This window comes from Stenella coeruleoalba (assembly GCF_951394435.1).
Source record: "Stenella coeruleoalba genome assembly, contig: scaffold_52, whole genome shotgun sequence".
NCBI classification, from domain to species: domain Eukaryota; kingdom Metazoa; phylum Chordata; class Mammalia; order Artiodactyla; family Delphinidae; genus Stenella; species Stenella coeruleoalba.
The window spans coordinates 122545-137065 of NW_027646181.1; the positions used below are offsets into that span (position 1 = coordinate 122545).

Here is a 14521-nt window from a genome sequence, read left to right on the forward strand (position 1 = left end):
GGAAAAAACGCATACGCCCTTTTTGGCCAAGTGCATCATTGTGGACGTTCTGCCTCTTTTCCTATGCTTTCAATGCAATTCCAGTCTACCTCCTGAAATTGGTTTCCTGCAATTCTGCCCCGCTTTCAAGTCCTCTTGGCAGCCTTACTTCAGTCTATTTTTGGACAATAGCTGTCATTTATAACTCTGCAGGTTTGTGAATTACAGTGCCCCTGAGCTCCTTTCTTCAACTCGCTTTCTTGTGAGCTGGCCGCAACACCGCAGGATGGCTTCAGGCCCTAATCTGGTTCCGGCATGGCACGCTGAGCCTTTGGTTATTTCCTCTTCCTGGTGGGAAATGAGAGTTAAATTTGCCCGTCCAGACACCTCCAGCTAGTCTCTCATTGGTTCTCGCTATTCCTGTTCATCTTCCGCAGAAATTGCAAACTGGGCCAAACAGGGGGTTAAAGGCGCTGACTCTCCAAGTGGGGAGAGTGTTAGTAAAGCGTCTGGAATGTTGCACCCGAGTACCAGGGGAGGAAAACTGAGACATATTTGAACACATCTCCCGTTCACATGGTTGATCATACTTGGGTTCCACATGCATGTTTTAGCTGAAGGAAGAATACCTTAAACCTGGAGAGTTGAGACCCGTGTAATGTGTACCATGCAATATGATTTCAAAGGGTCTTCATTTGCTCACCGAACCTCTCCAATCCTATCACTGCTGCGTTTATGCCCCTGTACACATGCTTGATTCTCTTTTGGAGACATAGCAATCCATAGGTTTTAAGATACTTACTAGTAAGGTACATTCTTAGGCGTTTAATATGCGGTGTTGAGTCCATTTCGTTGAGCAAGGAGTAGCTCTTGTCTATTCCATATTTGACTTAAGGAACTTTATCTGTGCTCATTTCAATCTCTGGTTTTATGCAGCACCCCAACTCACCTTTACCCTTAAGCAAGCATAAGTTGGTTTTCTAAATTTGAGACCCTGTTCTGTTCTGTAATTCAGTTCCTGTGTAGCCAAGTTTACATTCCGTGTATTAGTGATATCTTATGATGTTTCTTTTTCTGTGTGACTTACTTCAGTTAGAATCATCATACCTGAATCCACTCATTGTGCTGCTAAGGGCCTGATGACATAGATTTCATTGCTGAGTGATATTGCTTTGTAAGTAAATACCACAACTTCTTTATCCATTTTTCACTTTCTGCGATGTTGAACTTGTACTGTAAACGAGGTTCTTGTAAACAGAGCCGTTCCAAACTTTGGGGTGGCTGTGTCTTTTTGATTTTAATTTCCCTAAGCTATAGGACCATAAGTGGAAGTGCCCTAGGTTCTGTTGCTTTGTTTTTTAGATGTTTCAGGAAACACCATACACTTCTCCCAAGTGGTTGTTGGCAATTTACATCCCGCCCATCAGCATAACAAGGCTCCCAGTTCTCCATGGCCTGTCCTGCCTTTCTGGATTTTACACTTTTTTCAGATGGCCCTTTTGACCGGGGGGAAGTGAGACTTCATTGTAGTGCAGATTTCCTTTGCAAGCTTGCTTGGTTGGCCAAAAAAGGCGTATGCGTTTTTTCCTGAATATATTCAGGAAAAAACGCATACGCCCTTTTTGGCCAAGTGCATCATTGTGGACGTTCTGCCTCTTTTCCTATGCTTTCAATGCAATTCCAGTCTACCTCCTGAAATCGGTTTCCTGCAATTCTGCCCCGCTTTCAAGTCCTCTTGGCAGCCTTAATTCAGTCAATTTTTGGACGATAGCTGTCATTTATAACTCTGCAGGTTTGTGAATTACAGTGCCCCTGAGCTCCTTTCTTCAACTCGCTTTCTTTTGAGCTGGCCGCAACACCGCAGGATGGCTTCAGGCCCTAATCTTGTTCCGGTACGGCACGCTGAGCCTTTGGTTATTTCCTCTTCCTGGTGGGAAATGAGAGTTAAATTTGCCCGTCCAGACACCTCCAGCTAGCCTCTCATTGGTTCTCGCTATTCCTGTTCATCTTCCGCAGAAATTGCAAACTGGGCCAAACAGGAGGTTAAAGGCGCTGACTCTCCAAGTGGGGAGAGTGTTAGTAAAGCGTCTGGAATGTTGCACCCGAGTACCAGGGGAGGAAACCTGAGACATATTTGAACACGTCTCCCGTTCACATGGTTGATCATACTTGGGTTCCACATGCATGTTTTAGCTGAAGGAAGAATACCTTAAACCTGGAGAGTTGAGACCCGTGGAATGGGTACCATGCAACATGACTTCAAAGGGTCTTCATTTGCTCACCGAACCTCTCCAATCCTATCACTGCTGCGTTTATGCCCCTGTACACATGCTTGATTCTCTTTTGGAGACATAGCAATCCATAGGTTTTACGATACTTACTAGTCAGGTACATTCTTAGGCGTTTAATATGCGGTGTTGAGTCCATTTCGTTGAGCAAGGAGTAGCTCTTGTCTATTCCATATTTGACTTAAGGAACTTTATCTGTGCTCATTTCAATCTCTGGTTTTATGCAGCACCCCAACTCACCTTTACCCTTAAGCAAGCATAAGTTGGTTTTCTAAATTTGAGACCCTGTTCTGTTCTGTAATTCAGTTCCTGTGTAGCCAAGTTTACATTCCGTGTATTACTAATATCTTATGATGTTTCTTTTTCTGTGTGACTTATTTCAGTTAGAATCATCATACTTGAATCCACTCATTGTGATGCTAAGGGCCTGATGACACAGATTTCATTGCTGAATGATATTGCTTTGTAAGTAAATACCACAACTTCTTTATCCATTTTTCACTTTCTGCGATGTTGAACTTGTACTGTAAACGAGGTTCTTGTAAACAGAGTCGTCCCAAACTTTGGGGTGGCTGTGTCTTTTTGATTTTAATTTCCCTAAGCTATAGGACCATAAGTGGCAGTGCCCTAGGCTCTGTTGCTTTGTTTTTGAGATGTTTCAGGATACACCATACACTTTTCCCAAGTGTCTGTTGGCAATTTACATCCCGCCCATCAGCATAACAAGGCTCCCAGTTCTCCATGGCCTGTCCTGCCTTTCTGGATTTTACACTTTTTTCAGATGGCCCTTTTGACCGGGGGGAAGTGAGACTTCATTGTAGTGCAGATTTCCTTTGCAAGCTTGCTTGGTTGGCCAAAAAGGGCGTATGCGTTTTTTCCTGAATATATTCAGGAAAAAACGCATACGCCCTTTTTGGCCAAGTACATCATTGTGGACGTTCTGCCTCTTTTCCTATGCTTTCAATGCAATTTCAGTCTACCTCCTGAAATCGGTTTCCTGCAATTCTGCCCCGCTTTGAAGTCCTCTTGGCAGCCTTACTTCAGTCTATTTTTGGACGATAGCTGTCATTTATAACTCTGCAGGTTTGTAAATTACAGTGCCCCTGAGCTCGTTTCTTCAACTCGCTTTCTTGTGACCTGGCCGCAACACCGCAGGATGGCTTCAGGCCCTAATCTGGTTCCGGCCCGGCATGCTGAGCCTTTGGTTAATTCCTCTTCCCGGTGGGAAATGAGAGTTAAATTTGCCCGTTCAGACACCTCCAGCTAGTCTCTCATTGGTTCTCGCTATTCCTGTTCATCTTCCGCAGAAATTGCAAACTGGGCCAAATAGGAGGTTAAAGGGACTGACTCTCCAAGTCGGGAGAGTGTTAGTAAAGCGTCTGGAATGTTGCACCTGAGTACCAGGGGAGGAAAACTGAGACATATTTAAACAAGTCTCCCGTTCACATGGTTGATCATACTCTGGGTTCCACATGCATGTTTTAGCTGAAGGAAGAATACCTTAAACCTGGAGAGTTGAGACCCGTGGAATGGGTACCATGCAATATGACTTCAAAGGGTCTTCATTTGCTCACCGAACCTCTCCAATCCTATCACTGCTGCGTTTATGCCCCTGTACACACGCTTGATTCTCTTTTGGAGACATAGCAATCCATAGGTTTTACGATACTTACTAGTCAGGTACATTCTTAGGCGTTTAATATGGGGTGTTGAGTCCATTTCGTTGAGCAAGGAGTAGCTCTTGTCTATTCCATATTTGGCTTAAGGAACTTTATCTGTGCTCATTTCAATCTCCGGTTTTATGCAGCACCCCAACTCACCTTTCCCCTTAAGCAAGCATAAGTTGGTTTTCTAAATTTGAGACCCTGTTCTGTTTTGGAATGCAGTTCCTGTGTAGCCAAGTTTACATTCCGTGTATTAGTGATATCTTATGATGTTTCTTTTTCTGTGTGACTTATTTCAGTTAGAATCATCGTACCTGAATCCACTCATTGTGCTGCTACGGGCCTGATGACATAGATTTCATTGCTTAGTGATACTGCATTGTACGTAAGTACCACAAGTTCTTTATCCATTTTTCACTTTCTGTGATATTGAACTTGTACGGTAAACGAGGTTCTTGTAAACGGAGGCGTCCCAAACTTTGGGGTGGCTGTGTCTTTTTGATTTAATTTCACTAAGCTATAGGACCATAAGTGAAAGTGCCCTAGGCTCTGTTGCTTTGTTTTTTAGATGTTTCAGGAAACACTATACACTTCTCCCGAGTGGTTGTTGGCAATTTACGTCCCGCCCATCAGCATAACAAGGCTCCCAGTTCTCCATGGCCTGTCCTGCCTTTCTGGATTTTACACTTTTTTCAGATGGCCCTTTTGACCGGGGGGAAGTGAGACTTCATTGTAGTGCAGATTTCCTTTGCAAGCTTGCTTGGTTGGCCAAAAAGGGCGTATGCGTTTTTTCCTGAATATATTCAGGAAAAAACGCATACGCCCTTTTTGGCCAAGTGCATCATTGTGGACGTTCTGCCTCTTTTCCTATGCTTTCAATGCAATTCCAGTCTACCTCCTGAAATCGTTTTCCTGCAATTCTGCCCCGCTTTCAAGTCCTCTTGGCAGCCTTACTTCAGTCTATTTTTGGACGATAGCTGTCATTTATAACTCTGCAGGTTTGTGAATTACAGTGCCCCTGAGCTCCTTTCTTCAACTCGCTTTCTTTTGAGCTGGCCGCAACACCGCAGGATGGCTTCAGGCCCTAATATGGTTCCGGTACGGCACGCTGAGCCTTTGGTTATTTCCTCTTCCTGGTGGGAAATGAGAGTTAAATTTGCCCGTCCAGACACCTCCAGCTAGCCTCTCATTGGTTCTCGCTATTCCTGTTCATCTTCCGCAGAAATTGCAAACTGTGCCAAACAGGAGGTTAAAGGCGCTGACTCTCCAAGTGGGGAGAGTGTTAGTAAAGCGTCTGGAATGTTGCACCCGAGTACCAGGGGAGGAAAACTGAGACATATTTGAACACGTCTCCCGTTCACATGGTTGATCATACTTGGGTTCCACATGCATGTTTTAGCTGAAGGAAGCATACCTTAAACCTGGAGAGTTGAGACCCGTGTAATGGGTACCATGCAATATGACTTCAAAGGGTCTTCATTTGCTCACCGAACCTCTCCAATCCTATCACTGCTGCGTTTATGCCCCTGTACACATGCTTGATTCTCTTTTGGAGACATAGCAATCCATAGGTTTTAAGATACTTACTAGTCAGGTACATTCTTAGGCGTTTAATATGCGGTGTTGAGTCCATTTCGTTGAGCATGGAGTAGCTCTTGTCTATTCCATATTTGGCTTAAGGAACTTTATCTGTGCTCATTTCAATCTCTGGTTTTATGCAGCACCCCAACTCACCTTTACCCTTAAGCAAGCATAAGTTGGTTTTCTAAATTTGAGACCCTGTTCTGTTCTGTAATTCAGTTCCTGTGTAGCCAAGTTTACATTCCGTGTATTAGTGATATATTATGATGTTTCTTTTTCTGTGTGACTTACTTCAGTTAGAATCATCATACCTGAATCCACTCATTGTGCTGCTAAGGGCCTGATGACATAGATTTCATTGCTGAGTGATATTGCTTTGTAAGTAAATACCACAACTTCTTTATCCATTTTTCACTTTCTGCGATGTTGAACTTGTACTGTAAACGAGGTTCTTGTAAACAGAGCCGTTCCAAACTTTGGGGTGGCTGTGTCTTTTTTATTTTAATTTCCCTAAGCTATAGGACCATAAGTGGAAGTGCCCTAGGTTCTGTTGCTTTGTTTTTTAGATGTTTCAGGAAACACCATACACTTCTCCCAAGTGGTTGTTGGCAATTTACATCCCGCCCATCAGCATAACAAGGCTCCCAGTTCTCCATGGCCTGTCCTGCCTTTCTGGATTTTACACTTTTTTCAGATGGCCCTTTTGACCGGGGGGAAGTGAGACTTCATTGTAGTGCAGATTTCCTTTGCAAGCTTGCTTGGTTGGCCAAAAAAGGCGTATGCGTTTTTTCCTGAATATATTCAGGAAAAAACGCATACGCCCTTTTTGGCCAAGTGCATCATTGTGGACGTTCTGCCTCTTTTCCTATGCTTTCAATGCAATTCCAGTCTACCTCCTGAAATCGGTTTCCTGCAATTCTGCCCCGCTTTCAAGTCCTCTTGGCAGCCTTAATTCAGTCAATTTTTGGACGATAGCTGTCATTTATAACTCTGCAGGTTTGTGAATTACAGTGCCCCTGAGCTCCTTTCTTCAACTCGCTTTCTTTTGAGCTGGCCGCAACACCGCAGGATGGCTTCAGGCCCTAATCTTGTTCCGGCACGGCACGCTGAGCCTTTGGTTATTTCCTCTTCCTGGTGGGAAATGAGAGTTAAATTTGCCCGTCCAGACACCTCCAGCTAGCCTCTCATTGGTTCTCGCTATTCCTGTTCATCTTCCGCAGAAATTGCAAACTGGGCCAAACAGGAGGTTAAAGGCGCTGACTCTCCAAGTGGGGAGAGTGTTAGTAAAGCGTCTGGAATGTTGCACCCGAGTACCAGGGTAGGAAACCTGAGACATATTTGAACACGTCTCCCGTTCACATGGTTGATCATACTTGGGTTCCACATGCATGTTTTAGCTGAAGGAAGAATACCTTAAACCTGGAGAGTTGAGACCCGTGGAATGGGTACCATGCAACATGACTTCAAAGGGTCTTCATTTGCTCACCGAACCTCTCCAATCCTATCACTGCTGCGTTTATGCCCCTGTACACATGCTTGATTCTCTTTTGGAGACATAGCAATCCATAGGTTTTACGATACTTACTAGTCAGGTACATTCTTAGGCGTTTAATATGCGGTGTTGAGTCCATTTCGTTGAGCAAGGAGTAGCTCTTGTCTATTCCATATTTGACTTAAGGAACTTTATCTGTGCTCATTTCAATCTCTGGTTTTATGCAGCACCCCAACTCACCTTTACCCTTAAGCAAGCATAAGTTGGTTTTCTAAATTTGAGACCCTGTTCTGTTCTGTAATTCAGTTCCTGTGTAGCCAAGTTTACATTCCGTGTATTACTAATATCTTATGATGTTTCTTTTTCTGTGTGACTTATTTCAGTTAGAATCATCATACTTGAATCCACTCATTGTGATGCTAAGGGCCTGATGACACAGATTTCATTGCTGAATGATATTGCTTTGTAAGTAAATACCACAACTTCTTTATCCATTTTTCACTTTCTGCGATGTTGAACTTGTACTGTAAACGAGGTTCTTGTAAACAGAGTCGTCCCAAACTTTGGGGTGGCTGTGTCTTTTTGATTTTAATTTCCCTAAGCTATAGGACCATAAGTGGCAGTGCCCTAGGCTCTGTTGCTTTGTTTTTGAGATGTTTCAGGATACACCATACACTTTTCCCAAGTGTCTGTTGGCAATTTACATCCCGCCCATCAGCATAACAAGGCTCCCAGTTCTCCATGGCCTGTCCTGCCTTTCTGGATTTTACACTTTTTTCAGATGGCCCTTTTGACCGGGGGGAAGTGAGACTTCATTGTAGTGCAGATTTCCTTTGCAAGCTTGCTTGGTTGGCCAAAAAGGGCGTATGCGTTTTTTCCTGAATATATTCAGGAAAAAACGCATACGCCCTTTTTGGCCAAGTACATCATTGTGGACGTTCTGCCTCTTTTCCTATGCTTTCAATGCAATTTCAGTCTACCTCCTGAAATCGGTTTCCTGCAATTCTGCCCCGCTTTGAAGTCCTCTTGGCAGCCTTACTTCAGTCTATTTTTGGACGATAGCTGTCATTTATAACTCTGCAGGTTTGTGAATTACAGTGCCCCTGAGCTCCTTTCTTCAACTCGCTTTCTTGTGACCTGGCCGCAACACCGCAGGATGGCTTCAGGCCCTAATCTGGTTCCGGCCCGGCATGGTGAGCCTTTGGTTAATTCCTCTTCCTGGTGGGAAATGAGAGTTAAATTTGCCCGTCCAGACACCTCCAGCTAGCCTCTCATTGGTTCTCGCTATTCCTGTTCATCTTCCGCAGAAATTGCAAACTGGGCCAAACAAGAGGTTAAAGGGACTGACTCTCCAAGTGGGGAGAGTGTTAGTAAAGCGTCTGGAATGTTGCACCCGAGTACCAGGGGAGGAAAACTGAGACATATTTGAACACGTCTCCCGATCACATGGTTGATCATACTCTAGGTTCCACATGCATGTTTTAGCTGAAGGAAGAATACCTTAAACCTGTAGAGTTAAGACCCGTGGAATGGGTACCATGCAATATGACTTCAAAGGGTCTTCATTTGCTCACCGAACCTCTCCAATCCTATCACTGCTGCGTTTATGCCCCTGTACACATGCTTGATTCTCTTTCGGAGACATAGCAATCCATAGGTTTTAAGATACTTACTAGTCAGGTACATTCTTAGGCGTTTAATATGCGATGTTGAGTCCATTTCATTGAGCAAGGAGTAGCTCTTGTCTATTCCATATTTGACTTAAGGAACGTTATCTGTGCTCATTTCAATCTCTGGTTTTATGCAGCACCCCAACTCACCTTTACCCTTAAGCAAGCATAAGTTGGTTTTCTAAATTTGAGACCCTGTTCTGTTCTGTAATTCAGTTCCTGTGTAGCCAAGTTTCCATTCCGTGTATTACTGATATCTTATGAAGTTTCTTTTTCTGTGTGACTTACTTCAGTTAGAATCATCATACCTGAATCCACTCATTGTGCTGCTAAGGGCCTGATGACACAGATTTCATTGCTGAGTGATATTGCTTTGTAAGTAAATACCACAACTTCTTTATCCATTTTTCACTTTCTGCGATGTTGAACTTGTACTGTAAACGAGGTTCTTGTAAACAGAGCCGTTCCAAACTTTGGGGTGGCTGTGTCTTTTTGATTTTAATTTCCCTAAGCTATAGGACCATAAGTGGAAGTGCCCTAGGTTCTGTTGCTTTGGTTTTTAGATGTTTCAGGAAACACCATACACTTCTCCCGAGTGGTTGTTGGCAATTTACATCCCGCCCATCAGCATAACAAGGCTCCCAGTTCTCCATGGCCTGTCCTGCCTTTCTGGATTTTACACTTTTTTCAGATGGCCCTTTTGACCGGGGGGAAGTGAGACTTCATTGTAGTGCAGATTTCCTTTGCAAGCTTGCTTGGTTGGCCAAAAAGGGCGTATGCGTTTTTTCCTGAATATATTCAGGAAAAAACGCATACGCCCTTTTTGGCCAAGTGCATCATTGTGGACGTTCTGCCTCTTTTCCTATGCTTTCAATGCAATTCCAGTCTACCTCCTGAAATCGGTTTCCTGCAATTCTGCCCCGCTTTCAAGTCCTCTTGGCAGCCTTACTTCAGTCTATTTTTGGACGATAGCTGTCATTTATAACTCTGCAGGTTTGTGAATTACAGTGCCCCTGAGCTCGTTTCTTCAACTCGCTTTCTTGTGACCTGGCCGCAACACCGCAGGATGGCTTCAGGCCCTAATCTGGTTCCGGCCCGGCATGCTGAGCCTTTGGTTAATTCCTCTTCCCGGTGGGAAATGAGAGTTAAATTTGCCCGTTCAGACACCTCCAGCTAGTCTCTCATTGGTTCTCGCTATTCCTGTTCATCTTCCGCAGAAATTGCAAACTGGGCCAAATAGGAGGTTAAAGGGACTGACTCTCCAAGTCGGGAGAGTGTTAGTAAAGCGTCTGGAATGTTGCACCTGAGTACCAGGGGAGGAAAACTGAGACATATTTAAACAAGTCTCCCGTTCACATGGTTGATCATACTCTGGGTTCCACATGCATGTTTTAGCTGAAGGAAGAATACCTTAAACCTGGAGAGTTGAGACCCGTGGAATGGGTACCATGCAATATGACTTCAAAGGGTCTTCATTTGCTCACCGAACCTCTCCAATCCTATCACTGCTGCGTTTATGCCCCTGTACACACGCTTGATTCTCTTTTGGAGACATAGCAATCCATAGGTTTTACGATACTTACTAGTCAGGTACATTCTTAGGCGTTTAATATGGGGTGTTGAGTCCATTTCGTTGAGCAAGGAGTAGCTCTTGTCTATTCCATATTTGGCTTAAGGAACTTTATCTGTGCTCATTTCAATCTCCGGTTTTATGCAGCACCCCAACTCACCTTTCCCCTTAAGCAAGCATAAGTTGGTTTTCTAAATTTGAGACCCTGTTCTGTTTTGGAATGCAGTTCCTGTGTAGCCAAGTTTACATTCCGTGTATTAGTGATATCTTATGATGTTTCTTTTTCTGTGTGACTTATTTCAGTTAGAATCATCGTACCTGAATCCACTCATTGTGCTGCTACGGGCCTGATGACATAGATTTCATTGCTTAGTGATACTGCATTGTACGTAAGTACCACAAGTTCTTTATCCATTTTTCACTTTCTGTGATATTGAACTTGTACGGTAAACGAGGTTCTTGTAAACGGAGGCGTCCCAAACTTTGGGGTGGCTGTGTCTTTTTGATTTAATTTCACTAAGCTATAGGACCATAAGTGAAAGTGCCCTAGGCTCTGTTGCTTTGTTTTTTAGATGTTTCAGGAAACACTATACACTTCTCCCGAGTGGTTGTTGGCAATTTACGTCCCGCCCATCAGCATAACAAGGCTCCCAGTTCTCCATGGCCTGTCCTGCCTTTCTGGATTTTACACTTTTTTCAGATGGCCCTTTTGACCGGGGGGAAGTGAGACTTCATTGTAGTGCAGATTTCCTTTGCAAGCTTGCTTGTTGGGCCAAAAAGGGCGTATGCGTTTTTTCCTGAATATATTCAGGAAAAAACGCATACGCCCTTTTTGGCCAAGTGCATCATTGTGGACGTTCTGCCTCTTTTCCTATGCTTTCAATGCAATTCCAGTCTACCTCCTGAAATCGGTTTCCTGCAATTCTGCCCCGCTTTCAAGTCCTCTTGGCAGCCTTACTTCAGTCTATTTTTGGACGATAGCTGTCATTTATAACTCTGCAGGTTTGTGAATTACAGTGCCCCTGAGCTCGTTTCTTCAACTCGCTTTCTTGTGACCTGGCCGCAACACCGCAGGATGGCTTCAGGCCCTAATCTGGTTCCGGCATGGCACGCTGAGCCTTTGGTTATTTCCTCTTCCTGGTGGGAAATGAGAGTTAAATTTGCCCGTCCGCACACCTCCAGCTAGTCTCTCATTGGTTCTCGATATTCCTGTTCATCTTCCGCAGAAATTGCAAACTGGGCCAAACAGGAGGTTAAAGGCGCTGACTCTCCAAGTGGGGAGAGTGTTAGTAAAGCGTCTGGAATGTTGCACCCGAGTACCAGGGGAGGAAAACTGAGACATATTTGAACACGTCTCCCGTTCACATGGTTGATCATACTTGGGTTCCACATGCATGTTTTAGCTGAAGGAAGAATACCTTAAACCTGTAGAGTTAAGACCCGTGGAATGGGTACCATGCAATATGACTTCAAAGGGTCTTCATTTGCTCACCGAACCTCTCCAATCCTATCACTGCTGCGTTTATGCCCCTGTACACATGCTTGATTCTCTTTCGGAGACATAGCAATCCATAGGTTTTAAGATACTTACTAGTCAGGTACATTCTTAGGCGTTTAATATGCGATGTTGAGTCCATTTCATTGAGCAAGGAGTAGCTCTTGTCTATTCCATATTTGACTTAAGGAACGTTATCTGTGCTCATTTCAATCTCTGGTTTTATGCAGCACCCCAACTCACCTTTACCCTTAAGCAAGCATAAGTTGGTTTTCTAAATTTGAGACCCTGTTCTGTTCTGTAATTCAGTTCCTGTGTAGCCAAGTTTACATTCCGTGTATTACTGATATCTTACGATGTTTCTTTTTCTGTGTGACTTATTTCAGTTAGAATCATCATACCTGAATCCACTCATTGTGATGCTAAGGGCCTGATGACATAGATTTCATTGCTGAGTGATATTGCTTTGTAAGTAAATACCACAACTTCTTTATCCATTTTTCACTTTCTGTGATGTTGAACTTGTACTGTAAACGAGGTTCTTGTAAACAGAGGCGTCCCAAACTTTGGGGTGGCTGTGTCTTTTTGATTTTAATTTCCCTAAGCTATAGGACCATAAGTGGAAGTGCCCTAGGTTCTGTTGCTTTGTTTTTTAGATGTTTCAGGAAACACCATACACTTCTCCCGAGTGGTTGTTGGCAATTTACATCCCGCCCATCAGCATAACAAGGCTCCCAGTTCTCCATGGCCTGTCCTGCCTTTCTGGATTTTACACTTTTTTCAGATGGCCCTTTTGACCGGGGGGAAGTGAGACTTCATTGTAGTGCAGATTTCCTTTGCAAGCTTGCTTGGTTGGCCAAAAAGGGCGTATGCGTTTTTTCGTGAATATATTCAGGAAAAAACGCATACGCCCTTTTTGGCCAAGTGCATCAATGTGGACGTTCTGCCTCTTTTCCTATGCTTTCAATGCAATTCCAGTCTACCTCCTGAAATCGGTTTCCTGCAATTCTGCCCCGCTTTCAAGTCCTCTTGGCAGCCTTACTTCAGTATATTTTTGGACGATAGCTGTCATTTATAACTCTGCAGGTTTGTGAATTACAGTGCCCCTGAGCTCCTTTCTTCAACTCGCTTTCTTTTGAGCTGGCCGCAACACCGCAGGATGCCTTCAGGCCCTAATCTGGTTCCGGTACGGCACGCTGAGCCTTTGGTTATTTCCTCTTCCTGGTGGGAAATGAGAGTTAAATTTGCCCGTCCAGACACCTCCAGCTAGCCTCTCATTGGTTCTCGCTATTCCTGTTCATCTTCCGCAGAAATTGCAAACTGGGCCAAACAGGAGGTTAAAGGCGCTGACTCTCCAAGTGGGGAGAGTGTTAGTAAAGCGTCTGGAATGTTGCACCCGAGTACCAGGGGAGGAAAACTGAGACATATTTGAACACGTCTCCCGTTCACATGGTTGATCATACTTGGGTTCCACATGCATGTTTTAGCTGAAGGAAGAATACCTTAAACCTGGAGAGTTGAGACCCTTGAAATGGGTACCATGCAATATGACTTCAAAGGGTCTTTATTTGCTCACCGAACCTCTCCAATCCTATCACTGCTGCGTTTATGCCCCTGTACACATGCTTGATTCTCTTTTGGAGACATAGCAATCCATACGTTTTACGATACTTACTAGTCAGGTACATTTTTAGGCGTTTAATATGCGGTGTTGAGTCCATTTCGTTGAGCAAGGAGTAGCTCTTGTCTATTCCATATTTGACTTAAGGAACTTTATCTGTGCTCATTTCAATCTCTGGTTTTATGCAGCACCCCAACTCACCTTTACACTTAAGCAAGCATAAGTTGGTTTTCTAAATTTGAGACCCTGTTCTGTTCTGTAATTCAGTTCCTGTGTAGCCAAGTTTACATTCCGTGTATTACTGATATCTTATGATGTTTCTTTTTCTGTGTGACTTACTTCAGTTAGAATCATCATACCTGAATCCACTCATTATGCTGCTACGGGCCTGATGACATAGATTTCATTGCTGAGTGATACTGCATTGTACGTAAGTACCACAAGTTCTTTATCCATTTTTCACTTTCTGCGATGTTGAACTTGTACTGTAAACGAGGTTCTTGTAAACAGAGCCGTTCCAAACTTTGGGGTGGCTGTGTCTTTTTGATTTTAATTTCCCTAAGCTATAGGACCATAAGTGGAAGTGCCCTAGGCTCTGTTGCTTTGTTTCTTAGATATTTCAGGAAACACCATACACTTCTCCCGAGTGGTTGTTGGCAATTTACATCCCGCCCATCAGCATAACAAGGCTCCCAGTTCTCAATGGCCTGTTGCCTTTCTGTATTTTACACTTTTTTCAGATGGCCCTTTTGACCGGGGGGAAGTGAGACTTCATTGTAGTGCAGATTTCCTTTGCAAGCTTGCTTGGTTGGCCAAAAAGGGCGTATGCGTTTTTTCCTGAATATATTCAGGAAAAAACGCATACGCCCTTTTTGGCCAAGTGCATCATTGTGGACGTTCTGCCTCTTTTCCTATGCTTTCAGTGCAATTCCAGTCTACCTCCTGAAATCGGTTTCCTGCAATTCTGCCCCGCTTTCAAGTCCTCTTGGCAGCCTTACTTCAGTCTATTTTTGGACGATAGCTGTCATTTATAACTCTGCAGGTTTGTGAATTACAGTGCCCCTGAGCTCGTTTCTTCAACTCGCTTTCTTGTGACCTGGCCGCAACACCGCAGGATGGCTTCAGGCCCTAATCTGGTTCCGGTACGGCACGCTGAACCTT

General features: G+C 43.9%; 1 long non-coding RNA gene across 1 annotated transcript in view; it reads left to right on the forward strand.

Annotated features, from left to right (window-relative positions):
* The first annotated feature begins 7411 nt into the window (after positions 1–7411).
* The window catches only part of LOC307181276, a 2057065-nt gene continuing 2049955 nt past the window's right edge, over positions 7412–14521 (forward strand). Inside the window, exon 1 of the long non-coding RNA XR_013826308.1 lies at positions 7412–7473. This is a non-coding gene — a long non-coding RNA (uncharacterized lncRNA). The remainder of the gene's footprint in view (positions 7474–14521) is intronic.